The sequence below is a fragment of the Eriocheir sinensis genome, chromosome 3 (genome assembly GCF_024679095.1).
Source record: "Eriocheir sinensis breed Jianghai 21 chromosome 3, ASM2467909v1, whole genome shotgun sequence".
NCBI lineage: Eukaryota > Metazoa > Arthropoda > Malacostraca > Decapoda > Varunidae > Eriocheir > Eriocheir sinensis.
In genome coordinates, this window is record NC_066511.1 from 10083265 (window position 1) to 10110764 (window position 27500).

At 43.0% G+C, this 27500-nt stretch overlaps 1 protein-coding gene, 1 long non-coding RNA gene and 1 pseudogene across 3 annotated transcripts in view; 2 read left to right on the forward strand and 1 right to left on the reverse strand.

Annotated features, from left to right (window-relative positions):
* LOC127004887 (uncharacterized) overlaps nucleotides 1-16118 on the forward strand; it is a 142183-nt pseudogene extending 126065 nt beyond the window's left edge.
* Nucleotides 1-27500, reverse strand: part of LOC127004918 (uncharacterized) — a 135876-nt gene that overhangs the window by 101269 nt on the left and 7107 nt on the right. For both annotated transcript variants that reach the window (XR_007758108.1, XR_007758109.1), the window contains exon 2: nucleotides 26037-26135. This is a non-coding gene — a long non-coding RNA (uncharacterized LOC127004918). The remainder of the gene's footprint in view (nucleotides 1-26036; nucleotides 26136-27500) is intronic.
* LOC127004894 (xaa-Pro aminopeptidase 1-like) overlaps nucleotides 27326-27500 on the forward strand; it is a 28878-nt gene continuing 28703 nt past the window's right edge. Inside the window, exon 1 of the mRNA XM_050873138.1 lies at nucleotides 27326-27425. The gene's annotated coding sequence lies outside the window, so the exon portion shown is untranslated. The remainder of the gene's footprint in view (nucleotides 27426-27500) is intronic.

Consider the following 27500-nt stretch of genomic DNA (forward strand, 5'->3'; position numbering starts at 1 on the left):
CTCAGTACACGAAGACTGTAAGTACTCTGACTGAACAATTTCTCGGCAAGACTAGATTAAAGGAGCCTACCAACCTTATAAATAATTCCATCGCTTGAACAGTGACTACACTAAATCATAATGCGTAGTTTAAATTCCAGTTCTTATTGCCTTCTTGATGATTAAAAAGAGTAAAGAAACAATAGGGTAAAGAGACACATCAAAAAGTATAATGAACGCCAAAAGAACGCCCTCAGCATATCAAAAACATACATGTAAGAAAACTTTTACTATCTACTACACACATTTCCATCCATCAGTCTGTTGTCTTAAAAAGCGGAAAATAGGGCGATATTAAGCTACTCCCTTCCTCCCTCACTCCTTTATTCAGCCCCCAATCAACAACTCTCCCTCTCTCCCTCCTGCGCTTGAGGTCACTCTCCCCCCGGACTTTCCCTGGTGGTCTTAACAAGAGTACTAATGGAAGGCCAGCCACCGAAACCCCAACAACCCACTCCCACAGCCACCCTCTCCTCCCCCTCGCGGCCAAACCATAAAACAACACTTCGTACACATCATTTCGCGGAATTACCATCATGTTTGCGTCTATCGTGGGAGCTGCAGGCCAGGGAGGAGGAGGGGGCAAGGGAAAACAGCTGGCCCGGAAAATAAAACAGTAGGAAAAGTGGAAAAAGTGCAGGATGGAGAGAGAGAGAGAGAGAGAGAGAGAGAGAGAGAGAGAGAGAGAGATAATGTAATAGTTGTAATATAATAAGGTTAGCACAGAAATCTGGATACCGCCTTGGTCAGCATTGAACTCCCGTGAATGTGCTGATCAACAAGTCGAGGTGCTGCAAGCGTTCTTATGGTCACGGTGGTCTGGAGGCTAAAATGTACATGGTAATTATTGTACGTTATCGCTCAGGTATATAGTTAGGCGATTTTGTTATCTTTTTAATACTGTAAGACATGACTTCAGATTGCGGAGAACACATTAATAAAAAGACAATTGAAGTTTCTCTCTCTCTCTCTCTCTCTCTCTCTCTCTCTCTCTCTCTCTCTCTCTCTCTCTCTCTCTCGTTCTCTGAATTTGCATTGTCATCTTTTTGTAGCAGAAAACAACATTGTTTTGCCCAAACAACTTTTTTTTCGCTTTTGTCAGTGTTTTCTTTCTGTAAAAACACGCAAAAAATAAAATAAAAAAAGTCCCATTTCATTGACTGCGAAGAACAAACAGGGGGAGGTCGGTTTATATGCCGTTTATTTTAAGAGGTAGCGAAGGCCTATAAACGTATAAAGCGTGACGGCCACACTGTAAACACTCGGGCCCAGACAGGAAATTAGGCGTGACATCGTGACCATCCGTAGCTGAACCCCAAACACAGCTGACCCCGCCTCGCCATCAGCACACAAAGGAATGGCAGCGTCGAGACATACACGACACACACACCGCATTACACTGCCCTATAATAGACACACAGACACACCTCCACACACACACACACACACACACACACACACACACACACACACACACACACACAAACAAACAAACAAGGAAACATACATACTCTAACGGTACCCCACCTTTCAAAAAAACAAAATCCTTTATACAGGCATCAGTAGTATATCAAATAATACGTGTTTTTTTTTTTTTTTTTTTGGGGGGGGAACACAATACAGCATGAAAAAAAGCATCTAATCCCCACATTCACCAAAGATTCACAGCAAAAGTGTAGAAACGCAATCAATAGATCATTCTCATCACGACAAATGCTGCAAAATTATATATGCCGATAAAGAGTCTGCCTATGCTACCAACACACACACACACACACACACACACACACACACACAGAGGTACCTACCACTCTCAAAAGCATGCATCTTGCTAACAATTTACTGTATGCCTTATCTGAATGCCATTCCAATCTAATCTCACTCACAAAGCCAACCAAGTGAAAGAAAGAAATAAGCTTGGCCACTTATATAGCCCCCAACTCTCTCTTTTCCTCGACCATCTGGAGAGCTGAACGGTTCGGTGAAGATGGTAGGTGTGTGTGTGTGGATGGCGGCCTCGGTGGCGATTAAATAAACAGCGATCACTTATGCTCAAATAGAAAAGTTTTATTTGCAGAGCGATCTCAAGTCTCCTTTTGCCGCGACCAACGAGAGAGTAAACGGTTCGCTGGTGGCCGTGCGCGTGTGGGTGGCGGCCTCGCTGAAGATTTGAATAAACATTGAATATTTTGTTTGCTGGTTACGCAAACCGCCGCCCAGATGGACAGGGAAGGTGAGAGAACAAAGAACCGGGCAGTGGTGTTACAGGAAAAAAAACTTTACGGGGGTTATAGTTGAAGCGGATTGGGTATGAAGCTACATCGGCAAATCATCTCTTTTCATGCTTGAGAGAACGGAATGAAGAAAGGGGAAATATGAAATGCAAAACGATGAAAAAAAAGGAAATTCTGAAATCGATCTGTCTAATGGATTTGCGAAGTTACGGAAAATATATTGGCACTGGAACCAACTATCATGCTGGAAGATAGGAAAGTTGAGAGAGGGGAATTATGGAATGCAAAATTATGAAGAAAAAAAATCTGAAGTCGAACTGCGTAGTGAAGTTATGAATCCGTAAAATATATTGGCAGTGGAATAAATGATTGAGTTGGAAGATAGGAAATAGAGAATGGGAAAGTATGAGACGAAGAGCAGCAAGGAAAAAAAGTGGAGAAAGGGAAAGTATGAAACGAAGAGCAGCAAGGAAAAAAAGTGGAGAAAGGGAAAGTATGAAACGAAGAGCAGCAAGGAAAAAAAGTGGAGAAAGGGAAAGTATGAGACGAAGACCAGCAAGGAAAAAAAGTGGAGAATGGGAAAGTATGAAACGAAGAGCAGCGAGGAAAAAAAGTGGAGAAAGGGAAAGTATGAGACGAAGAGCAGCAAGGAAAAAAAGTGGAGAAAGGGAAAGTATGAAACGAAGAGCAGCAAGGAAAAAAAGTGGAGAATGGGAAAGTATGAAACGAAGAGCAGCAAGGAAAAAAAGTGGAGAAAGGGAAAGTATGAGACGAAGAGCAGCAAGGAAAAAAAGTGGAGAATGGGAAAGTATGAAACGAAGAGCAGCAAGGAAAAAAAGTGGAGAAAGGGAAAGTATGAAACGAAGAGCAGCAAGGAAAAAAAGTGGAGAAAGGGAAAGTATGAGACGAAGAGCAGCAAGGAAAAAAAGTGGAGAATGGGAAAGTATGAGACAAAGAGCAGCGAGGAAAAAAAGTGGAGAAAGGGAAAGTATGAAACGAAGAGCAGCGAGGAAAAAAAGTGGAGAATGGGAAAGTATGAGACGAAGAACAGCAAGGAAAAAAAGTGGAGAAAGGGAAAGTATGAGACGAAGAACAGCGAGGAAAAAAAGTGGAGAAAGGGAAAGTATGAGACGAAGAACAGCGAGGAAAAAAAGTGGAGAAAGGGAAAGTATGAGACGAAGAACAGCGAGGAAAAAAAGTGGAGAAAGGGAAAGTATGAGACGAAGAGCAGCAAGGAAAAAAAGTGGAGAATGGGAAAGTATGAGACGAAGAACAGCAAGGAAAAAAAGTGGAGAAAGGGAAAGTATGAGACGAAGAGCAGCAAGGAAAAAAAGTGGAGAATGGGAAAGTATGAGACGAAGAGCAGCAAGGAAAAAAAGTGGAGAAAGGGAAAGTATGAAACGAAGAGCAACAAGGAAAAAAAGTGGAGAAAGGGAAAGTATGAGGCGAAGAACAGCAAGGAAAAAAAGTGGAGAAAGGGAAAGTATGAAACGAAGAGCAGCAATGAAAAAAAGTGGAGAATGGGAAAGTATGAAGAGCAGCAAGGAAAAAAAAGTGGAGAATGGGAAAGTATGAGACGAAGAGCAGGAAGGAAAAAAAGTGGAGAATGGGAAAGTATGAAGAGCAGCAAGGAAAAAAAGTGGAGAATGGGAAAGTATGAGACGAAGAGCAGGAAGGAAAAAAAGTGGAGAATGGGAAAGTATGAGACGAAGAGCAGGAAGGAAAAAAAGTGGAGAATGGGAAAGTATGAGACGAAGAGCAGGAAGGAAAAAAAGTGGAGAATGGGAAAGTATGAGACGAAGAGCAGGAAGGAAAAAAAGTGGAGAATGGGAAAGTATGAGACGAAGAGCAGGAAGGAAAAAAAGTGGAGAATGGGAAAGTATGAAGAGCAGCAAGGAAAAAAAGTGGAGAAAGGGAAAGTATGAAACGAAGAGCAGCAATGAAAAAAAGTGGAGAAAGGGAAAGTATGAGACGAAGAGCAGCAAGGAAAAAAAGTGGAGAGTGGGAAAGTATGAAGAGCAGCACGGAAAAAAAGGGTGTTTGGATAGTAAAGTCCGACGGGCATAGCAGGAGAGAAAATTCTATGTATCGTGAAGGAGAGTGGAGGAGAAAGGAGGCGAGAAAGGGACAGTGAAGAATGTATAGAATGAAAATAAAAAAAAAATGTGCGTATCTCCCCTACCATGGCACGGAGATAACGCGGGTGGAGGAGAAAGTATTGGAGGGAAAGAGAGAAAGGAGTTTTTGATAGAAGAAGAAAACCGAAGTGGGAGAAAAAGTGGAGGATTGGGGGGGAGGGGGGGACATGAGCGCGCGCGTACACACACACACACACACACACACACACACACACACACACACACACACACACACACACACACACACACACACACATGTTCCAGCAATGGGTGTGACAAAGGACAATGGTTCTTCTCTGGTAAACTATAATGAAGTAAAATTTTCTTTGATTATAAAAACACTCGCGCGGCTTTTCACTCTGTAGTTCGTCTCGGTCACATTCAAATTAATACTCTGGCCATCAGACAATCAGAGAAGAAAAAAACAGCAGTCTCCTTTCGACAGTCATCCTATTTCCTGATAAAAAGTTTACGTGATCCAAACAGCTCTAACGCGTACAAGTCCCGGATTCATATCTATCTGGTGTACATTTTTGTCTTTACTCCGCTTGTAGGAGGATTTATTCGAGAGCTCGCCTTTTTTCAGTAAGTTATTTTAAGCGCACTGTAATTGAATTCATGTCCGAAGCACATAATGAGAAGAAAGTGTTCCTGTGATAGCGTTGGTAGCGTCGCCGTGTGTTAGGTTAGTGACCCACTCATGAAGCTTTCGCGTAATGGCTAGGACGAAAGAAAGGCAACCACACGGACGATTAAGGCAGTAGAGGGGTGAGGATCGTTTAAGTGGGCAGGGCGGGGCTCGGTCGGCGATGGGGTGTTGCATAATTATCGACTCAGGGGTTGTAACAGTGAATATTGAGACCTGTAACGCGGCCAGGAACATCTCTATTTGTATGCACCACAAATACGATATAACTGGCTGCACAAAGTAACTGAGACAAAAAATTCCTTGCGTAGCATTGCAATACGCAAAGATAAAGTTTAGTCACTGGAAACTCTCCAGGTAATACATACATTCTGCATGATGATATTCATGAAGGCGTCGAGGTAAGCAGCTAATTCATTTAATGCTTGTAAGAGTAAAGATAATCAAGCGATTTATTATATTTTGCTATGGCGTTGAAACTATCATGGTGGATTATACCTCTTCAAGGGAAAGTTGGCATTAAAAATCATCAAAAATACGTGATCCATGAAGGTGCTGACTAAATCATGCAATATGTAGGACTTTCTTGCTGAACCCAGTGGCCTCCAGGGAGAAAGTCGAAATAGTACGGATGGATAATGGCCATAGGAAGTATACATTTTCATGGGAAGGTTGTTTAGAATGTAATTTATGAAAGCCATCTATGCTCCAAGATGATGCCTCGAGGGCCACGTGTGAAAACTAGACTTGCAGCCGAGGGAGTGGTGGCGAGCGTGGGTGCGGCGGTAGAGGGCAAGGAAGAGGAGAGAGCTGGGAGCTGTGTATGGAAGCTTCGCCCATTACGCTGCTACAGCCGCCACCTCTCACCGGGGTGCACTCGACGGTGACGGCCGAAACAGTGTTCCGGGCGCCGAGGCTCTAAGGTGCCGCCCAACCGTGACTAGTTTCTCCTCCTCGGAGTTTTCAGCACGTCCAGCCGCCACACATTTACGTGCACTAAGACACACCTGAGATTTGAGGATTAGGAGGCGCAGCGATAAAAGTTCCTAAAAGACATGCCCTCCAAACACGAGGGGAAAGATAAATGGCTCACCCGGGAGCTTAATAGACCCAAAGTTTTTAGAAGAGCCCGCTGATGAGCCTGGTGAGGGCCGCCCCGCAGTGGCCCGGTGCGTCGCCCAACCACTCGGCACGGCCGGCAGGGCGGCCACACGCGCGCTCCCCGCAACCTTTGTTGGTTTTAGCCGCCATATACGGGGCGGCCCCTCATTCCCTACACTCAGGCAATCCTCCCTCACCCATCCATCTCCCAGGCGTCCTTCAAGCCCGACGCGCTACGCTTCCTGCCCCAGCACGAGCGGAAAGAGAGAGGAGAGTAACATTAGGCTCGTCCATCTTGACAGGTCAACAGTGTTTGTCCGCGGGTCACCGGCACATATATCACATGCCACAGATGTCACTTAATGGAAGACAAATTTTGAAGTACTGTATTTGCGACCGCATATGTTTAGCGTATGTTGAAAGGAACAGCTCAGTAAAAAGCTGTTTGTAGATGGTCGTTACATCATTAAAATTCAAGTGCCTCATTTTTTCTTTACACATTCGACCACTGAGTGTAGGTAACACTTGAGACAAAATTATGTTAATTGCGTAAAGACATGTGAAACCAAATACGTCAATGAACGACAAGTACATGTTGATTTTCCTCGGACCAGTACACCTCGACTCTGCCTAGCTGTTTCTTTTCCCTGACTATAATTTTATAATGCCTCTTCCTCCTCCACCTATGTGCTTCCCTCACCTCATCCAGTATCCTCACCCCGACTGCCCTCACTTTCCTCCTCCATCCAAGTGCTTCATGAAGGCAGTTCTTGTCCACCCCCCCCCTCCAGTCTCTTCCCGGCTATGGTTCCCCTTTTTCACCCCCCAAATGCGTCCCATGATCCGCCTCGCCGCAACCCATGACTTAGCAGCGACTGGAGGTTCATTAACGGGGATTGTAGCGCGTCAGAATGACTCCCAAACCATGCATAATGTCCCGCCGAGGAGTGCTGGGGAGGGCGACGGAGCCCTTGCAGGAAGGGTGACCTTAGCACTCGGCCAAGGGCATTGATGACATCCTGCCACTGTTGCCACGGCCGCACGCACGTGAGCTGCAATCTGATGTCTTTTGAGTTATCTAATTAGTGCTCCTTCACTTCAGCGGCGTTGTTATGCCTGCTGAATAGTTGGTTTTATGTAATGTTATAACTGAACGGGAAGACTTAGACGATCTACTTCCACAACATTGTTCAGATTACTGAATGGGACGATTTTTACTGCAAAGTCTTCCCAACTATAATATATATATATATATATATATATATATATATATATATATATATATATATATATATATATATATATATATATATATATATATATATATATATATATATATATATATATATATATATATCAGGTCAGATTTAGACGCTCAGATTTCACAGCATGATTCAGAGTAATATTGATGTCAAGATTTTTACTGCTAAGTCTACACAACAAAAGATAAAGTAATTGGGCGGGTGTGGCTGAGTGATGGAGGTGACGGTGGTGGTGGTGATGGCGAGCCCGGCGTGTAAGGCCTGCCACCAACAATCAGGTGTGGTTGCCAGTGTGGTTGATGGGAGCGGCAGCCGGTAACAAGGGCCTTAAGTAGGCAACACTACAAGCATTCCATCGAGACGCGTCACCACGAGCCACGCCTTCTCCCCCGGCACACTATTATTGTTAAAATACGAAAAAAATTGCCAGCCTTTTTGATCGAGACTCGAAGGCGTTGCTTTCCTTGTGCAGCTACACAAAGCATAAACTTGGCTAGCAAATATTAACATAATTTTGAATATATTGACAGTGCTTTCAAGAAAATGACAATGGTTTCAAATAAAAAAAACGGCAATGAAAATTTTAATGAGTGGAGCGTCTTTTTTTTGCTCTTGTTCTCTGTATTTGGAGCGCGGATAAGATGTGTCACTCTTGGGTGTTTTTACTACTCAGCCTTGGCCGAAGCACCGCTGTGGAGGGTGAACTTAAGTGTTAAGTGTTGTGTCATCGGGAACGCCGCGAATAGCCGTGACGGAGAGAGGTAACGAGTTTGTCAGTGGCCTGCGGCATTGAACATGGAGTATTCACGTGTCTTGCCTGCTCTGTCTTATTCCATCCATCTTATTTCTTATGTTCCCATTTACTAACAGCCATAAATATACATCATGTGAACTGTATAGCATCATTAGTGTCGCTAGTATATTACCGTCATACACATTATCATTCTAATCATGTTTTTTTTTTATGAGAATAGGGTAACTGACTGCTATTATAATTCCCTAATATTGCACATGTGTTTACTCTGGTTATATTACGACACAAAGACAGACTGGTGCGTGTACAACGGAAAACAATAACACTAAAGACACACTATTATAACACACCTCTACTTTCTCTTGGCGCAGGAGATGATGACAGTGACGCGGCAGTCCTCAATGTATTCTAAGGACACGCCTATGACGCACGTTCATTACGCTGACACAGCTTCCTTAAGTGTCTCTGTTGCATCTGTTGCGTCACAAGAACCACAACTCTTCCTCTCAGACTCCTTAAGTAACACTCTCCCTCTCTTTCCTGACGCAGGGCCTGACGGTGGTGGGGACCTTCATGCCGTCGTTCCTCCCCGGGTGGCCCATTGAGAACATCGCCCTGTGGCTGTCACTGGCCGAGGGTCTCCTGCTGCCCCCTTTGCTTGGCCTCGTGGACACAACCTTCAGCGAGGCAGCGGGGTCCTCCTGCTGCAAGAATAAACCCCCACCCCGCCATAAGTACGATGGTAAGTCTGCCTGCTCTTGGCTTTCTTAATATGTGTGTATATTGCGTTTAAGACCTCTGCCGTGGCCGAGATAATAGGCAAGGAATCGTAATAATATTGTATCACTGAAAAAAATTAAAAAGGTCTAAAGTTAACCACAATATAAAAATACATTAAAAAAAGATGGTTCAGACTGATATCGCATGTTGTGTTGATAAAATTGCAGTGGCCTAGCCAATTTGTTTACTGGTCTCTGGACTGAGTGCGAGAAATTCGTTATAAGAAATGCGCAGAGGAGAAGAAAGAATGGCCATGAAGATAAATTAACACTAATACGAGCAATGGAAATAATATCTTTCTATGGCATGAACAAAAGTGTAGAAAGTGTAGAAACCTGACAATTTGCTTCCAAGGACGGTTCCCCTTTTCCTGTATGTGAAAACTGCCTTATTGCACACGCTCGCCGGGAAGATAGCCATAAGAATAGTGACATAATAATAATAATGGTAATAATATATCTCCATGACAGAAGTACGTGCGAGAGCTATGAACGTTTGTTTCTTAAGACAGATCCTTCGCTATACCTGTCTGCGTCATGCTCTCTTTGCGCTTAAATACCTACAAGGCCTGCCATCCTGCCGCTGAGGAGACGTGTGTCGTACATTTATCGTTGTATTTATGATGTTTCTCTTGCGGGCGGATGATGTTGCGGATGATGATGTTGCGTTGCTTGCATCACGGGCCGAGCCTCCTAAATAAATGTGTTCTGACAGAATGTATATAAATCGTTGTTATTGTGACGGCAAGTTGAGGCGAGATGCTGTATTTTTGGCTATGCGTTGGTGGTGATGATGGTGGGAGCGGTGGTGGTGACGGTAGTTATGGAGAAAGTGGTGGTGGTGGTGGTGGTGGTAGACATGATGGTGCTGGTGGTGGTAGTAGTGGTGGTGGGAAAATTATTGATGACTGTGTGAAAGTGAGGGTGGAGATGGTGTTAGCAGAGATGATGATGAGGAGTAGGATAATGATGATGATGATGATGATGAAGATAATGATGATGATGATGATGATGATAACATGAACATAACGCAGCTTCAATGACTCCCCTTAGTGGCCGGTTAGACGGGTATGCATATAAAAAAAAAAAAAAAAAAAAAAAGATAAAAAAAAATAATAAAAAACAACAACAAATAAGGAAAACAAAGCACACATAAAGGAGCTAAAAGACCGAAAATTTGAGGTGCATAAGACTGAAAAATTGAGTTGTCTAAATCTAAAAAAGGAAAAAGAAATAAAATGCCCGAAAAATTTAAGTGTATAAGACTGAAAAATTGATTTGTCTAGATTTAAAAAAGGAAAAGAAATAAAATTACCGAAAAATTGAGGTGTATAAGACTGAAAATTTGAGTTGTCTGAATCTAAAAAAGGAAAAAGAAATAAAATGACCGAAAATTTGAGGTGTATAAGACTGAAAAATTGAGTTGTCTAGATTTAAAAAAGGAAAAAGAAATAAAATGACCGAAAATTTTGGTGTATAAGACTGAAAAATTGAGTTGTCTAAGTCTAAAACAAGGAGAAAAAAAATTACCGAAAAATTGAGGTGTATAAGACTGAAAAATTGAGTTGTCTAGATTTAAAAAAGGAAAATAGATAAAATGCCCGAAAAATTGAGCTGTTTAAGAAATGAAGCGATGTTAATTAAAATGAGACTGACCACCATTCTATATACTGCCAATAAGTCAATAATATAACATCTTGCCTTCATGGATCAGAGAAATAAGTCTATCTTTTTATTGTGATACTAATGCTAACTAGAATATACAGACTGGCGAAAGTAAGCTCAAAAGGAAACAAAATATACATCAATCAATAACGATACTTAATCCTCCTAACCTCACCCTTCTTCCTCTCTCTCTTTCTCCCCAGCGGGCGTCGAGGGGCCGTTCAGACTGTTCCCGAAAGAGGAGGTGAAGTCATTCCCTCTCACCAACGGCTCCCTCTTCTCCTCCCTCCTCAACATGAACGTGGACAACCCCTCCAACATCCTGCCCTCCTATAGGCGAGGTGAGTAAGTGTGTGTGTGTGTGTGTGTGTTGAGAGAGAGAGAGAGAGAGAGAGAGAGAGAGAGAGAGAGAGAGAGAGAGAGAGAGAGAGAGAGAGAGAGAGAGAGAGAGAGAGAGAGAGAGAGAGAGAGATTCTTTCCTGTCATGGATCTCAACGTTTGTCTGTTCCATCACTCGACGTCGTTAGCGCTAATATAAAAAAAAATAAAAACGCCCTAATTGGAATCTTGGCCAAACAAAAAGCAATGAGACTAATAAAGATTCCAATCAAGATGGTGGACGGCGGATCGTTACTCGTATCGCCTCGGCTCATCTGCCTCATTAACAACAGGTTCTGCGCGCCAGGTATGCATCATGGTAATAAGAGCAGGTGTGTCCGTTCGAGGTTTTCACGACGCTGCTCAGGTATCAGAATTTGCATCTACGGATCGCATACGTGGCCGACAGAAGGGGGTGCTAGGTAGTACATTCACAGATCTACCTTCACCCACAAGTTTATATTCAAGGGAATGGTGAGTGGTTAATAGTGTTGTATCATAATGAAGTTTTTTTTTCTTTTTTTGTATTCTTTTTTTTTTTTACGTCTACGCCTATTGCACCGGTAGGCTTGCTTAAGGGGCCTGGATGGTATTCGTTCCCAGCCCGTCATGGCGCAGGCAAGTGTTTATAGTGGCGCCATCTGAAGTGTGCATTGCCGAAAACACTCGTGAGGGTTACAAAGGAGTGCCGTTACAAAGGCTATACTTCGCCCCATCAAGTGAACTGAACAGATACACTGATTCTCCTTCCTAAATGATTACTTCGAGGCCTTTATTGTCTTTCGAATATAATCAGTCATCTATGTATCTTGCTTTTCCGTAAATCTGTTGTGGTGCGAGACTATGTGGATGATATATAGTTATTGATGAATAATGTTAGCCTGTTCTTTAATGAGGTTAGAGATGTTGATGATGATGATAATAAAAATAATAATAGTAATAATAACAATAATAGAGAGACATGAAGAACTGAGAGGGAAAAGTGAATGGAAAGGGGAAAGAGAATGACAGAAGAAAAAAGGAAGGAGGAAGAATAGATGTGGAAGAAAGTGGACGATAGAAAAGATATTGAGGAACGCAAGTGAATGTAAGTGAAAGGAAGCGAAGCGAAGAAAGAAAATGACATCCCCAGCAACACATCGGCGACTCATATCACGTCCGCGGCTGATTGGGCTTTCACTTAATGACACACAGCTTCCAGTGCGCCTCCTGGTCGTCACTTCTTGGTGTGAACAGTGATATAGAAAACAGAAGGAGCTGGAGAGGCTGATATAGTGTGAGCGTAACTAACATCGACTTACAATCATTTCATGGCAGAAGTTACCAGCATTTAACTTTCCCAAAATTAATAAATGCAAACTGATAGTGTACGTTGCATATGCTGGGGTGATCAGAAAATAAATACGTGTTAAATAATGCTCTCTATTCGTATTTATTTACTTATTCATTCATTACGTTTATTATTTTATTTATTTTATCTATTTATATGTACTTTGATTTTCATTTTATTTTTCACTTTTTGTTTTGTTTTATATTATCGTTTTTTCTTTCTTATTATTATTTATTTTATATAATTTATTTATTCATATATATTTATTTATTGTTGTTGAGGCAGGGAAATAGAGAGTGGAGGTTCCTAAGATTTATTGTATACTTTTTTCATAGTAAATTTACATTGGAAACATGGAAATGCAGGGAACAGAAAGCCTATTGGATCATTACGAGGTTGCCCTCTCTAGTGATTTAGCCACTTGGTGCCCGCAGAGCAGATGAAAGCACCTTGTTATTCAGTGTATGTACTCCTATCGCAATGAAATGATAGTCGATTCGATTTTTGAAGGAGTTGGTGGTATTCGCATTTACTACTTCTGAGGGAAGATTGTTCCAGTGGCGGATGTATTCATTTGGTTTTCGTCTAGAAAGTCACGAAGAATTTGCAAGATTCTCTACTTGTACTGCAGAGAGGCACTACAGGGAATGACTATAGATGCCAGCAGTTAATTATATACCTTGTGCTTATCTATAACTGTCTAAATCCACGCCTGTCTACTCAGCTTTTGTATATCAAGACGAGTATACAAAGATAATGACGCTTCACGCAAACATTACATAATATTTGTCCACAATGCTGCTATGAGACACACGGAGAGAGCCAAAAATACCAAAGGTTCACTGCATGATATTTTCTTTTCTGTGAATATTGCAACGTGTACCCATGCATTTAGCTTTGGCTGGTAGAACAAGTAAACTATAATAAGATAAATACTGGAGGCACCACATAAACGTTACTTATTTCTCTACCTTAGCTGTTAAGAGGCACGGAAATATAGAGACTGAAGGTACGTTAAAGTTAATTACACGTTATATCTTTCTCGTAAACACAGGCGGCGGGACGGGGATGAAGATGGGCGTGTCCTCCCAGGAGATCCGGGGCCTGGTGGGCAACGCGAGCCAGCCACGCCTCAGGGACCCCTATGGACCACCCTACTACCCGCGCGAGGCCACAGAGTCCCTGGGTTCAGCCGCCACCAGCAGCCAGGACCCGATCTACTCCGACCCTCTCGCCAAGGTATGGTGGACGAGTGTGCAAAGACGGGTGCACAGGGGAAGTGGAGGTGGCATAGAGTAAAATTGTAGTAGTAGTAGTAGTAGTAGTAGTAGTAGTAGTAGTAGCAGTAGTAGCTGTAGTAGTAGTAGTAGTAGTAGTAGTAGTAGTAGTAGTAGTAGTAGTAGCAGCAGTAGTAGTAGTAGTAGTAGTAGTAGTAGTAGTAGTAGTAGCAGTGGTAAAAGTAGTAGTAGTAGAACGATTAGATATTAAATTAATGTATATAATTAATACCTAAAATAGTCTTGCATCTTTCCTTTCCTTTCATTAACTGACTTGGTCACTCAGATTATTATATACAAGCTACAGTAAATTATGCATTGCAGTGCATTTTCCATGAAATCGAGAATTTGCCTAAATATGTTTTTCTAAGACATTTTTTGTAAATTTATGTAACATTGTACCGCATAGCGGCACCCTCATTCAAAATACTAACATCTGCACGAGTTGATAATAGAAAACAGGAAAGAAAACGTGCTTAGTGTTGCCTTTTGTGTTGCAGGGGGACAGCGTGGACAGCTCGCTCAAGGAAGACCACATCTACGCCACGCTCTCTGAAACTTTCGGGTCCATGTCCTCCCTCAGCGATGGCTACCTGGGCGACGAGCAGCGCTGCTCCTCCGTCACCACTGTGGCAAACGACGACTTCGAGTTCCACGACACTCGCTCCACCTTGAGCCCCGAGCCGGTCCCCTACGCGTCGGAGAGCCACGCTATTGACACCAGCAGAAGTGAGAGTCTTGCCAACCGCCCGCCCGCCCAGCTGCCGCCCGAGGCCCACCTCAGCCCCCCCGAGGACGCTTACCACCTCTCTACCAACACGACGGAGACTTCAACTATCTATTCCGTGGCCTCGTCCTTCAGGTCCTCGTGCTCTCAGGTGACTGCCACCATTGAAAGTAGCATCGCGGACAATGTGGAAGACATTAAAGAAGTCAACGAGGATTACAACGAAGAGGAGAGTCATAATAATGCTTACTACAACGCAGGCTTTCAATGTGATACGCTGGAGCTAAAGAAAGACTACATAAGAGAGCGTGGACCTGTGGACAGCCTCGACCTCCGCGTCAACAAGCAGAACGACAGTAAGACTCAGGACGGAACTCTCTCCCGCAAGCACCGGTCGTCCTCCCTGTCTATGAACGACTTAGATCGCCTCGACTCCAACGCGGACAAGGAAGAGGAAATGATGTTCATTCTTCCCGTGAAGAGTGAGTCCATGCTGAGTCTGTACCGTTTGTACCTCGCCGAAGATGAGGCCGGCACGAGTCTCCACTACTCCGTCGAAGTTTCACGATCCGAGGGTGACTTGTCAGTCTTGGCGGCGGTCGGGAGCAACGGCGTCAACGAAGGGAAGAGTGAAGGTGCCCTGCACGAAGTGTACCAGAAAAGGCGAGCTCCGGAGACCAGCGGGAGCAAGGTGAAGAGGCAACACAAAATCCAGCGAGCCAAGGGCATGCAGCGAGCCAAAAGAACGGCCCCGGCCCCGCCGAGTGCTGCCCCCGCCCACGGGGTCATCCCCACCCCCATTCCCACCAGCGGGACGGGCATGCAGGTCGCCATCCTGGACAAGAGTCGCCGCAGGAACGGAATAATCACCATTCAGGACCCGTCCGTGCTGTCGGTGGAGGAGCTTTTCCACGTGCTGGACCGGGCGTCGTGCACCCCAGCCATTCCCTACAATGATGCCAACGATAGCTGCTCCCAGCCGGCACCAGCACCCGCGCACCGCCAGGAGCCCGAATACAAGAAGATATTCGTCAGTGAATATTTGTAAGCGGCTTCATCACCGAGGTACTGCCTCGTAATAGTAACAGCCACGTACTGCCTTCAGACTTCAACAACTACCCTTCTTGGCGTCGTCCATAAAGTTGGTGCACATATACGGAAGATGGACAAGATGGAATGTGTGTTCCACTGTGGCAGCAATTTCATCCAAAAACTCAGTGTTATCACAACTTGATAATGTCTGCTGCGAACAATCATGTGTGTTACGCATAATTACTCAACCCTGACTCTCAGAGCAAGTACAAAGTGAACACTCCCTCCGCGGGATCAGATTAGTGTTAGTGGACACTCACAAGTGAGTGACAGTGGCCCGTTTTCCGAAGTTCATGGATTCAGTCAGCATGAACACCCTCCGTGGACGTCAATACACAATATTTTTTTGTGTGTTTTACTAAATGAACGACTGAAAGAAATATCATAAAAAGTGACGTGCTGACACACGTTCGGTGCATGGGTATCCTTCTCAATACTGTCAGGTCGTTTGGTCAAAGCTGCGTACTAGTTAAATGCAGTGAATTCGGGTTTCCTTTATAAGACCAGTTTTATTTGTTTAATTTTATCAAATTTACTTATCAGTCTCCTTTTCTCTTCCGTTGGGCGTGAGTGTTCAAGCCTAGCCTTTCCCGCCTCAAGGTAACACATTAGCCTGATCTTGATTCACATCCAGCAGCTCCTCACCATGCTACCTCCCACCCTCACTAGCGTTCACCCCCACCCCATGTAAGCGTACACTGTTCCCACCATGGAGGCCACACTCACCTTAACGCCTCCCCCCCCCACCCCACACAACCCAACACACGACCCCACAAAGTCCAAACACACGACCCCACAAAGTCCAAGACGTGGGTCAGCCTCTACACTCCCTCAGATGAAATCACATTCCTTTGCACCTTTCGAAAGTTAATCAATGCCTCAAGAGTACCTTTTTATAAGACTTAAGAAACACTTCGATGTACATACGATAAAAAAACGTAATAATAACATTAGCAATAAACTGTATAATAGTTATCACTATGAGTGAACTGTTGGTCAGTAAAAAGTTTTGTATGAATATTACTTTTTTGCTGGCTAAACGGACCTCCCAGTCTATTTTTGTGAATGTATTATACAGTAAGTAAGAGGTGTATATATGAATTATATGAATACTATATTTTTATCTTACGCCACGGTGCCCCTCTCAAAGGCTACAGTGGCGCCATCTATCCTGTGTAAGTCTTCCTGAATGATACTCAAATCGACGCTCCCCTACCTATGATAAGCCGCGCCCTCCCCCCTCCCCCCTACCAGTAAATGTCTGAGGGGGGTAGTGGGGGGAGGGTGTTCAGTAGCAGCGCCCTGACCTTTGCTACTCTCAAGGACTTGATAACAACGATAGTAAAAAGCGTGTGCCGTTTTAGTATACATGTTTACCTTCCCTGTATTATATGTATGGTCTATTTTTTCTTTCATTTTAGCTCCTGATTAAGTTCTGTGTACAGTTGTCTGCGGTTGTCTCCTCGTGGTTACCTGGGGGCACCTTCACCGCTACCGTCAGGAGTGCTCAACTTTGCATTTTTACTCTTCGTTAAATGTACATTAAACCCGTCACATTATGGTCCCGATTCGTATTGTCTTCTCTGTATACGTGTATGTTTGTACCTTCCCTCAATCGTTCGTGAATCTCGAATATTGAATAATACCATTAAGCCAGTGTACAAAAAATAAAATGAGTTCATACAAGATTCAGTCATTAACTTTCTTCAACGGACATTAATTAATTTGCAGACACACCCACACCCACCAACCCAACAACCCACCCACCCACACACCCACACCCACCATCCCACCCACACACTCACACCCACCAATCCACCAACCCACCCACCCACACACACACACACACACACACACACACAACGGTTCAGGAAGGCCTTTAAAGTTCTCGGGTTATAAACTTGCAACACGGGGAATTTGTCAAATCATGCGGCACACAAACATCATGCGGTGTGTGTGTGTGTGTGTGTGTGTGTGTGTGTGTGTGTGTGTGTGGCTAGCGGCTCCGAGGCTGGAAAGGTGACACTGTGTTCTCTGGAGCCCAATCAAGTGGGGAGAAATTACTGACGCGCTCCGTGTTACCTGTTGCTGCTAGAGGCGTTGTCTGTCTGTCTGTCTGGGATGACTATAACGCTTCACACATGTCATCTACGAGCATCACTACTTTTTTTTAAGACAACCCTTTAAAGGAGAGAGAACTGTCCCATTCAGGCGAGGATGTGCTAAAGTAAATATTAGTAGAGGAAGATGAGTGAAGGTGACAAGGTATGCATTATCCTCTGCCTTCAAGGGGGGAACGAAAAACAAAATTAATAAGAGAGAGAGAGAGAGAGAGAGAGAGAGAGAGAGAGAGAGAGAGAGAGAGAGAGAGAGAGAGAGAGAGAGAGAGAGAGAGAGAGAGAGAGAGAGAGAGAGAGAGAGAGAGAGAGAGAGAGAGAGAGAGAGAGAGAGAGAGAGATTCTGCATGTGCACTATTCTTTGTCTAGTTTACTCTTGTCTGCTGTCTGAGATGCAATATGTCTGGTATGCGACCAGTTTCGGGACGCCAGACTTGCATCGCTGATCCCTCGACTGATGGACGGGCGGGGGGAGGAGGGGAAGGGGAGTCAGAGAAGGGACGGAGGGTAGGGCAGGACTGCAGGTGTATCCCTCGTGTGTGCTGTCTCTGGATCGTTTGGAATGTTGGGTTGAATATTCGTAAGCAACTCTTCACTAGTAACATATTTGACTACGATCTCCGCGCAGACTCTGTTGGAGGTTGCAAGGCTTGGCAGGTGAGACACTGTTCTCTCTACGCCGTTCAGAATTTCACGGTAAGTTATCGGAAGCAAGCTTTTACTAGGATACACACGCCTTCAGTACACTTTTCTAGAACAAGTTGATAATACAGAATAAACTCGATAAATGGAAGCCTCTTTTTTTTTTACGTGTACGCCTATAGCACCGGTAGGCTTTTCTGGAGGGACCTGGATGGTAGTCGGCCCCAGCCCGTCATGGCGCAGGCAAGTGTTTATAGTGGCGCCATCTTCTCTTACTTTTCTTATTACTGTTGTTGTCATCATTATCATTATTTTTCCATTGATTTATTATTACTAACACAAAGCCAAACTCACAAATCTTGTATTTGCTCTTTCATATTTTTTTCTGCACATATTAGAATCACGAAGTTTAAGCACTATTACTGCAAACTTGTGATTTTTTGCCGTAACCATACTAACGGCCATTGACGCTTTTTTTTCTTTCTCCTTGTTTTAAAAGAACATCAATACTTATGACATATTTATCTCGTGAAATGAATATCGTGTCAGTCAGTAGTATTTGCAGTGACATCTCAAGTAATGGACGGCTTACTCTTTTGATTTTGCGGCGCCCTTGTCATTAATCCGCAAAATTTGGAAAATCAACCGCTTTGGTGCGAATCACCATAACTCTTTTATTTCTGGGGCTACAGTAAAGTTTTTGGTATCAATCGACGGCAAAATGAAAGGGCTATATTTTTAATTAGCAACCAGGCTCAAAAACCGACTCGAAAGGGTAAAACATCGAGTAAATTCGCAAAAAAGGACTCCGACAAAAACCTATTTGTGAGTTTCCAACCTTGAAACCCACTCATTTTTTGAGAATTTCAAAAGACCTATTTAACAAATGATTTAGCCCTGCCAATGTGCTTTCCAATATGTTGCATAACATTTCCCTACTCCCAGTAGTTTCGTCGCTAGAGCTTGAAACGTAAACCCTGTCGAGAGCGATTTTGACGAACTCAAGACACTTTGCCGTTTTTGCCTAGTGTGGCCTTGCTATTCCCTCTATAAGGCTGTAATCTGGCAGATAGCCCCTCTTGGCAATGTAGTTTGACCAACTCGAAGGATATTTTGATAGCCCAATTCCAAGTTCGTCGTCGAGCCGTCACAAAATAGCCTGTTTTTCGGCCCTTTTGCCGCGATTTGGATACGTCCCAACTTTTTGCTTATATTTTTTTTTTTCAATACTTTCCAATTTTTTCCTAATTATTAATTTGTATTAAAGGAGCTTTCATTTGCCACCAAGCACGCCTTCCTAGTTTCAGTAGTTTTCGCTCGAGCTCAACCAGAAGTAGCGACGAACATTCCCTGAATCTGACTCATTTCACGCGCCGCGACGAAAAACCTTCCTGACGCCACAAAAAATTAAAATATCTGCATAAAAATTCATATATGAACACTTCAATATGTTGACTAACTTGTATTGTATCGTATATTGTAGCCATGTATTTTTTTTCTTTGGATTTACTATCTGTATATTTTCAGCCTAACGGCTGCCAGTACTTAATAACCCTGTTATTATTATTATTATTATTATTATTATTATTATTATTATTATTATTATTATTATTATTATTATTATTATTATTATTATTATTATTATTACACACACACACACAGCACACACATACTATATATATATATATATATATATATATATATATATATATATATATATATATATATATATATATATATATATATATATATATATATATATATATATATATATATATATATATATATATATATATATATATATATATATATATATATACACATGTATGCATTAAACTGTGTGTGTGTGTGTGTGTGTGTGTGTGTGTGTGTGTGTGTTTCATATAAACGACACGAAATAAATATGTAATAAGTTCTGACGTTCCTTTAAAATTTAAAATAAGGATAAAGAACAAAAAGTGTCAGTGGCCGTTGGTATGGTTGCGGCAAATATTACAAGTTTGCAGTAATAATGTTTAACCTTCGTGCAGAAAAAAAAAATATGAAAGAGCAAATATTAAATTTGAGTTTGGTTCTGTGTTGGTAATAATAAATCAGTGGAACAATAATGATAATGTTGGCAACAACAGTAATAAGAAAAGTAACAAAAACTATCATTTATTTTTTTTCTATATTAACATAAACTTTTAAACTTTTTCTAGAAAAGAATACTGAAATCGTGTATCCTAGCCCCTCTCTCTCTCTCTCTCTCTCTCTCTCTCTCTCTGTAGTAAACTGTGTGTGTGTGTGTGTGTGTGTGTGTGTGTGTGTGTGTGTCGAGGATGAGGTGGGAGTCGCGCGGCCCGGGGCCCGCGGGTCTGCTAACGGCCGCCAGGTTGGTGAACTCCGGGTCGCCCGGCCACTGAGTCAGGCCCTGAGCCTCCCGCGGGTCCTGCTGGCTGCCCACCAAGGGATAGCGGTTATACCTTCACCAGCAGGTATACACTAGATGCTGAAAGTGTGCAAGGAAACAACAAACGAATGCAAATCATCCTGGGTTATTTCCGACAATTATTGTCGTAGGGATGTTTATACTTTTCAAAACACATGAGAAATTCATCTATTCGAGAGAATAAATCTCTTTTTTCCAGTATTCTGGCCGGTAATCGAACCTGCGCCCCTGAGACATGAAGCGGACACTAGCGTCAAGCCAAAGGACCATGAGTTAAGGCTTTGGAGTCTTTATCCGTAACTCGGGCCAGTACGCAATCACCAGCGTAACCATTACAATCGTTTGTCCCTTGTAATTATCTCCCGTCACACGAGGGCTCCCTCTGAACATCATGTGCTGTGACTACGTTAATCAAGGCAGCGCAGTGTGTCTCGGCTGTGAAGGTCACTGGAGTCCGTCGGGTGCTGCGTGTGTGTGCCCGGGCCCCGAGAGCGAAGAGCTGAATACGGTAGTGACCTTGAGAGAACGGTGTAGGTCAGGCGGAGAGTACGAGGCTCACTCGACACTGAAGGGTGCCCCCGCTACCCGCCCCCCGTTCCTGCCCTCCCTACCTATCCATTCCCCCCCTCCTCCTCCTATCCATACCCCCTCCCTTCCTCGCTATCCCTTCTCCACCCCCTTCCCTGCCTCACTAATCATGGCTCCCTCCCCTTTCCTCTTCCTCTCTTCCCGCCTCGTCACCTTCCCCTCCATTCTCCAGCATCACGGCACAAGAGCCACGGCGTCAAAGCAGGGCGTCATCACTTAGTGTTGTGTCCAGTAAACATGCTGCACCTAACACTGCTTCCTCACCCCAGCTGTCGCTTGTCTGTTTTCCGCACGTCTACACACACACCAAACTATAAACATTTTCAGCACAAGTGTGTTGCACACTCCGCCATATCTTTCATTTCAGTTCATCACTCTCTCACTCTAATGTTATTGACAAGACTTACACACACCTATGTACTTATTTATATAATGCTCTGCTTTAATAATGCAATTATAGTGTGTGATAAAGAAGAAGATAAAGAAGAGGTGATACTGAATAATGGCTTGGCTCTAGTCAGAACCTGAACGCTACTCGCCCAGTTTCTTCTGCAAGGCGGCTGGTCTCCAATTACAAGTGCCTCAGGGATATCTTGTAGGGCTTCCCTCTTTATATATCGTTTACTTTACCCTCCTTCCATTCCTCACATTGTTCGTCGCATTTGAAGGGACACCATAAACTGACTCCCATCATCACCCACAGACTAGATAGCCCTACTCTAATAGGCCGGAGTGTTTGACTTGTATACTTATAGATAATCATACGGCAAAGCTAGGATTCTAGCTTCACCTTACAAGGGTGAATATTCCAGTGCGTTGATGGGTTCACTCTGCATGCGGGCATACAGAGAAGACTAAATGTGTGTGTGTGTGTGTGTGTGTGTGTGTGTGTGTGTGTGTGTGTGTAATTCACCACGGCCTGATCACGAGATGGACTCGTCATCACCACCAACTACCCTCCCGAAACCGAGCAAGCTCATTATAGTCGATCTCTGGGTACTGATGGGACTTTCACACACCACACACCCCATCCCCCTCGCTCAAGGGGGTACAATAACCATTCCTTATCAGCGGAAAAATTCCGACCTGAGCGGAGCTCGAACCTCTGCCTGCCAGGCCGGAGACTGACTGCGCAGAGCTTTAACCACTGAGCTACCGAAGCTGTGTGTGTGTGTGTGTGTGTGTGTGTGTGTGTGTGTGTAGAGGGCAGCATCCCGTAAGGCCACGTTTATGGCCTTGAAGGTCTTGCACGGATGGTTTCCACTCCGCTGGCTCATGAAAAAAATGTTGAGGCGTTTTTAATCTCCAACATCACTAGGCGGCTACGAGAAAGACCGCGACTATTACCACCACCATTACAGGCACTACTCGAGAACAGCAAGTGGGAATACAAGACTCGTAAAGCAAAACGAAAATATCGCAATAACACGTTCTTCGCTCTAGAAACGGCCGGGTTCAGTTGTTTTAAAAGGCCTGAACGATAACTCACTACACGTAAAAACAATGTAGGTACTAAAAAGTCTGAGATAAAAAAGAACCCTATAGAATAATAAAAAAATAAAAACTCCCAAGCATTTTGTTAGACGGAACAGAGTAGATTATTTACAAGGTTTAAAGGAATCAAGTACGGACACAAATACTTATCAGCCAGTCACCCAGACCAAGGAAGGGCACCGACGAAACGGGGAAGGTCATAGCAATAGGACTAACTTGATCAACGTGGCCCGGGGCATCGACATAGCTGGTAAGGGGGGAGGAGGAGGAGAAGAAAGCGAGAGGAAGAAAAAAGGGGTATTGAAAACGAAAATCGGAGGAGGATGAAGAGGAGGAAAGATGAGGAATATGGTGATGAGGTAATGAAAATTTGATTAGTATGATTTGATAATAATAATAATAATAATAATAATAATAATAATAATAATAATAATAATAAAAGATGAGAAAAAGAAGAACAAGAAAAAGAAAAAGAAAAAGAAGAAAAAGAAGAAGAAGAAGAAAAAGAAGAAGAAGAAGAAAAAAAGGAGAAGAAAAGAAAAAAGAAGAACAAAAGAAGAACAAGAACAAGAACAAGGACAAGAATAAACAAGATAAAGAAGATAAGAAAGAGGAGGAGGAGGAGGAAACACTTGGAAAAATAGGAAAAAAAGGAGCAAGAGAAAGTGGTGGATGAAAAACAAGTGTTAATAGAAAAAAAAATGCTAGATCGGCGTCGCATGACCCTCCAACACACCCCCAACAATTTAAATAATGCAACTAGGGGTCTAAAATGGAAAATGCTGAAAAGTAAAGATGGCGATAAAAAAAGATGCCGATGAAAAAAGGAATGAGAGGGATCAGATAAGGCGGAAGGAGCGGAGGAGCGGCGCCGACACATAAATCAGAGGAAGGGTTGGACGCGGGACTCATTTGCTTAACCGCCGCCTAATATCCATCATCAGATTTTTGGTTTAGAAGGTCTACGGAGCCACCCAAGTCATGTCACAATTTCCCTCCACCCCCTTTCATATCTCTCTCTCTCTCTCTCTCTCTCTCTCTCTCTCTCTCTCTCTCTCTCTCTCTCTCTCTCTCTCTGTTAATTGGATAAACTACCTATATTTTCAACCATCTTTCGTTAGTGGTCTCACCTTTCATAAGATATACCTATTTATACACATTTTTTTAATAGAGAGGATATCATACCAGTTTACTTTAATAGAACGAGCTATACTGCTATATGTTTTGGATTAGTACCCGAACGTGTGTGGGTGTGTGAGTGTGGGTGTGTGTGCCGACAGTAAGCATCTTTTTTTTTGTTTTTTGTATTCCACGTACTCATCCACCAAAGTAAGGCCTATCTATACCAAATTACCATGTACATGCTACCACGCTATACACCGACACTGTTCTCTACTCTGTACCCCGCCAAGAACAGCTCATTCATTCAGCACCAGCCCTTCATTCCCCGCAGGTTCCCCTTATCCAGTGATCGACACCACCACAGCCGTCGCCCTCTCCTCATCTGATGCCGCTGCCTCGACAAGTATGTAGGAGCAAATCTCTTTATCTATAACTCACCGCCTTCCACTCTCATCCACACAAAGCACCAACCACACCAACAACTCTAACTCAAGTCCCATCATTATCAATACCACCGCCACCATTATAACCATCATCACCACCACAGATAGCACTAACATCACCATCACCACCACAACGTTTTCAAGATACAGCCACAACAACATCGTGGTAATAGTAGTAGTAGTAGTAGTAGTAGTAGTAGTAGTAGTAGCAGCAACAATAAATATAAGTAAAAGCAATCAGCAATACAGTATGAATCAGCTTCGGTTCACCCCGGAAGAAAATACCCAAGCACTCACACACACACACACACACTCTGCCTTGGCATCAGACGAGACGAGAGGGAGAAAGCTTGCCCTGCCCTGCCCTGCCCTTCCCTTCCTTACCCTGCCCGTACCCACCTACCACCCTACCAGCCAGCCAAGCGCCTCTGGGTGATATCAGCGAGCTCATAAGTGGGTTCCCGGGTACACACTGTCTTCTCCTTTGCAACATTCTTTTTTTTTCCTCAAGTTCTTTCTCCCGCAAGTTCTATTTTCTTACGCTTCTTTTTTTTCTCTCTTTTCTCTTTTTTTTTCTCTCTCTTATGCATATTGTTCTTTTAGTGTTACTTTTTCTTTCCACTTATCTCCTTCTTTCATGATTCTCTCCTCCTCCTCCTCCTCCTCCTCCTCCTCCTCCTCTTCCTCTTCCTCTTCCTCTTCCCCTTCCTCTTCCTCCTCCTCTTCCTCCTCCTCCAGTTAAAACTGCAAACAAATTGGTTGGCTTCATCGGACGAGTCTTTAATAATAAATCGGAAAAAGTAATATTAAAACTGTATAATTCGTTGGTTCGACCCCGTCTAGGGTACTGTGTACAGTTTTGGTCTCCTTATTACAGAAAAGACATAGAAAAGTTGGAACGGGTTCAACGAAGAGTAACAAAGATGATTCCTAGGTTGAGAAATTTATCATATGAACAAAGGCTTAAAGAAGTAAATTTATTCAGCCTATCAAAACGAAGAATGCGAGGCGATCTAATAGAAGTGTTTAAAATGTTTAAAGGATTCAGTGATATTAATGCGGAAGATTACTTTACAATTGATCGATCAAATAGAACAAGAAGAAATCACAATTTGAAGATAAGTGGTAAAAGATTCTCGTCGCACGAAGCCAAACACTTCTTCTTCAATCGAGTTGTTAATGTTTGGAGTTCTCTACCCTGTGATGTCGTTGATAGTACAACAGTTACGGCCTTCAAGAATAGATTAGACAAGTATTTTGAATCCAACCAGCAACTAAGATATTACTCATTGTCGTAATAACGTTAAGTTCTTTCGAATACTGGTGTCCTTGTCCGCTTTTATCGCCCGGTTAGTGGTAGCAGTAATGGTAGTTCTTTGCTCTTTCCTACATAATTTCCATGCAGTTTTTCCATGCTGCATGGTTCTTTTTCCTTTCCTGCTAGCTTTGGCTGGAGGGATGGGGGGTGGGGAGGAGCCTTCGCCTTTGCTGTCCTTCATCTTCCACCTTTGATTAGATAGTTAGTGTAGCTTGTCACAAACAGCCTCGTAAGGACCAGCAGGTCTGCTGTTGTTTGTTCTTCCTTTGTGTTTCTTTGTGTTCCTTTGTGTTCCTCCTCCTCCTCCTCCTCCTCTTCCTTTTCTTCCTCTTCTTCCTCCTCCTCCGCTTCCTCACCACTATAACAAACACCCCCACAACCACCAGCGAAAAAATATTAAAAAATAACATAAAGGAATTAAATATAATCTTTAAAGTAACGAAACAAAAAACAACTTACCTCCTCTGCTTCCTCGTTTTTTTTTTCTCCGCTTCTTCTTCCTCCTCCTCCTCCTCCTCTTCCTCTAACTCTCCTCCTCCCGCTCAGCCAACAGTTTCCCTGGTGAATAATTAAAGCATGAGATATTTGTTCATTGTTTAAGGGAAGTGACATTACGTGAACAGAAAAATGGCATTATATATTACGGTACACAAAACGGTTCTTGGCATAAACTGACCACTTCTTAAACCTTTCAACTTATGTAACGGGACGAACCACGAATGCCTTTTTAAATTATAGAAATGACGAGGATGATAATGCTGATATTGATGTTGATGGTTGTGATGATGATGATGGTGATAATGGTAGTGAGGGCTAAGCGAAGGGAACCATTTATTTATTTTTTTTTTTTTTTTTACGTGTGCCTATAGCGCCGGTAGGCTCTCTTGAGGGGCCTGGATGGTAGTCGGCCCCAGCTCGTCATGGCGCAGGCAAGTGTTTATAGTGGCGCCATCTGCTCTTTTAACAGCTGCTTATGGGATAATATTGAAGTAACTAAGAAAAAAATATCCAGAGTATTCTCTTTCCTATTACTTTTATATAGTCTTTCGATGATCTAATTAGCAATATAATTATCATTATTGCTGTTGGTTGTAGTAGTAGTAGTAGTAGTAGTAGTAGTAGTAGTAGTAGTAGTAGTAGTAGTAGTAGTAGTAGTAGTAGTAGTAGAAGTAACATTAGTAACAGTAATAGTAGTCGTAATAATAGTAGTAGTAATAGTAGTAGTAGTAACACTATAAGAACAATATGCATAGGAGAGAAAAAAAAAGAAAGAAAAGAAAGAAAAAAGAAGCGTAAACGTGCGGTTGTGGGGGGGTTCAGCACATGGGATCCCCTTGTACAGCAATGCCCGCGATGTAGAGATGTTCTGATATAAGTAAAACCATGGCAAATATGATCAGCAAATATGCATACACATTTAATCTTAGTATTATAACGTATGGAAGAACAGTTAGCTTATTATGGATAAGATATTTATAAGCATATAAAGAAACGTGGCATACATATTTTATTGTGGCTTAAAAAAATGGTATACTTATTATTGAGTTTCCCTTTCGTTTTGGGATGTGTAAGTAGTTTCACAATTATATTTAGATTATATCGTGAAGGAATGTACGTTAAAATAAGCTGACATAAGTAAGAAAAAAATACATTCAAATCCTCGTAGCGTTACCGCTTCGAGAGAGAGAGAGAGAGAGAGAGAGAGAGAGAGAGAGAGAGAGAGAGAGAGAGAGAGAGAGAGAGAGAGAGGGGGGATGGGGGGGCAGGCATCCAACGTGGGGTTAACAACGTGGCACCGCTGTACTCCCGCTTGTTCCTCACAGGCCACCGAGACAGCCGCATTTTAAGGTGAGTCTTATAAAAAAAGTAGTAGTAGTAGTAGTAGTAGTAGTAGTAGTAGTAGTTGGTATCAGTGGTGGAAAC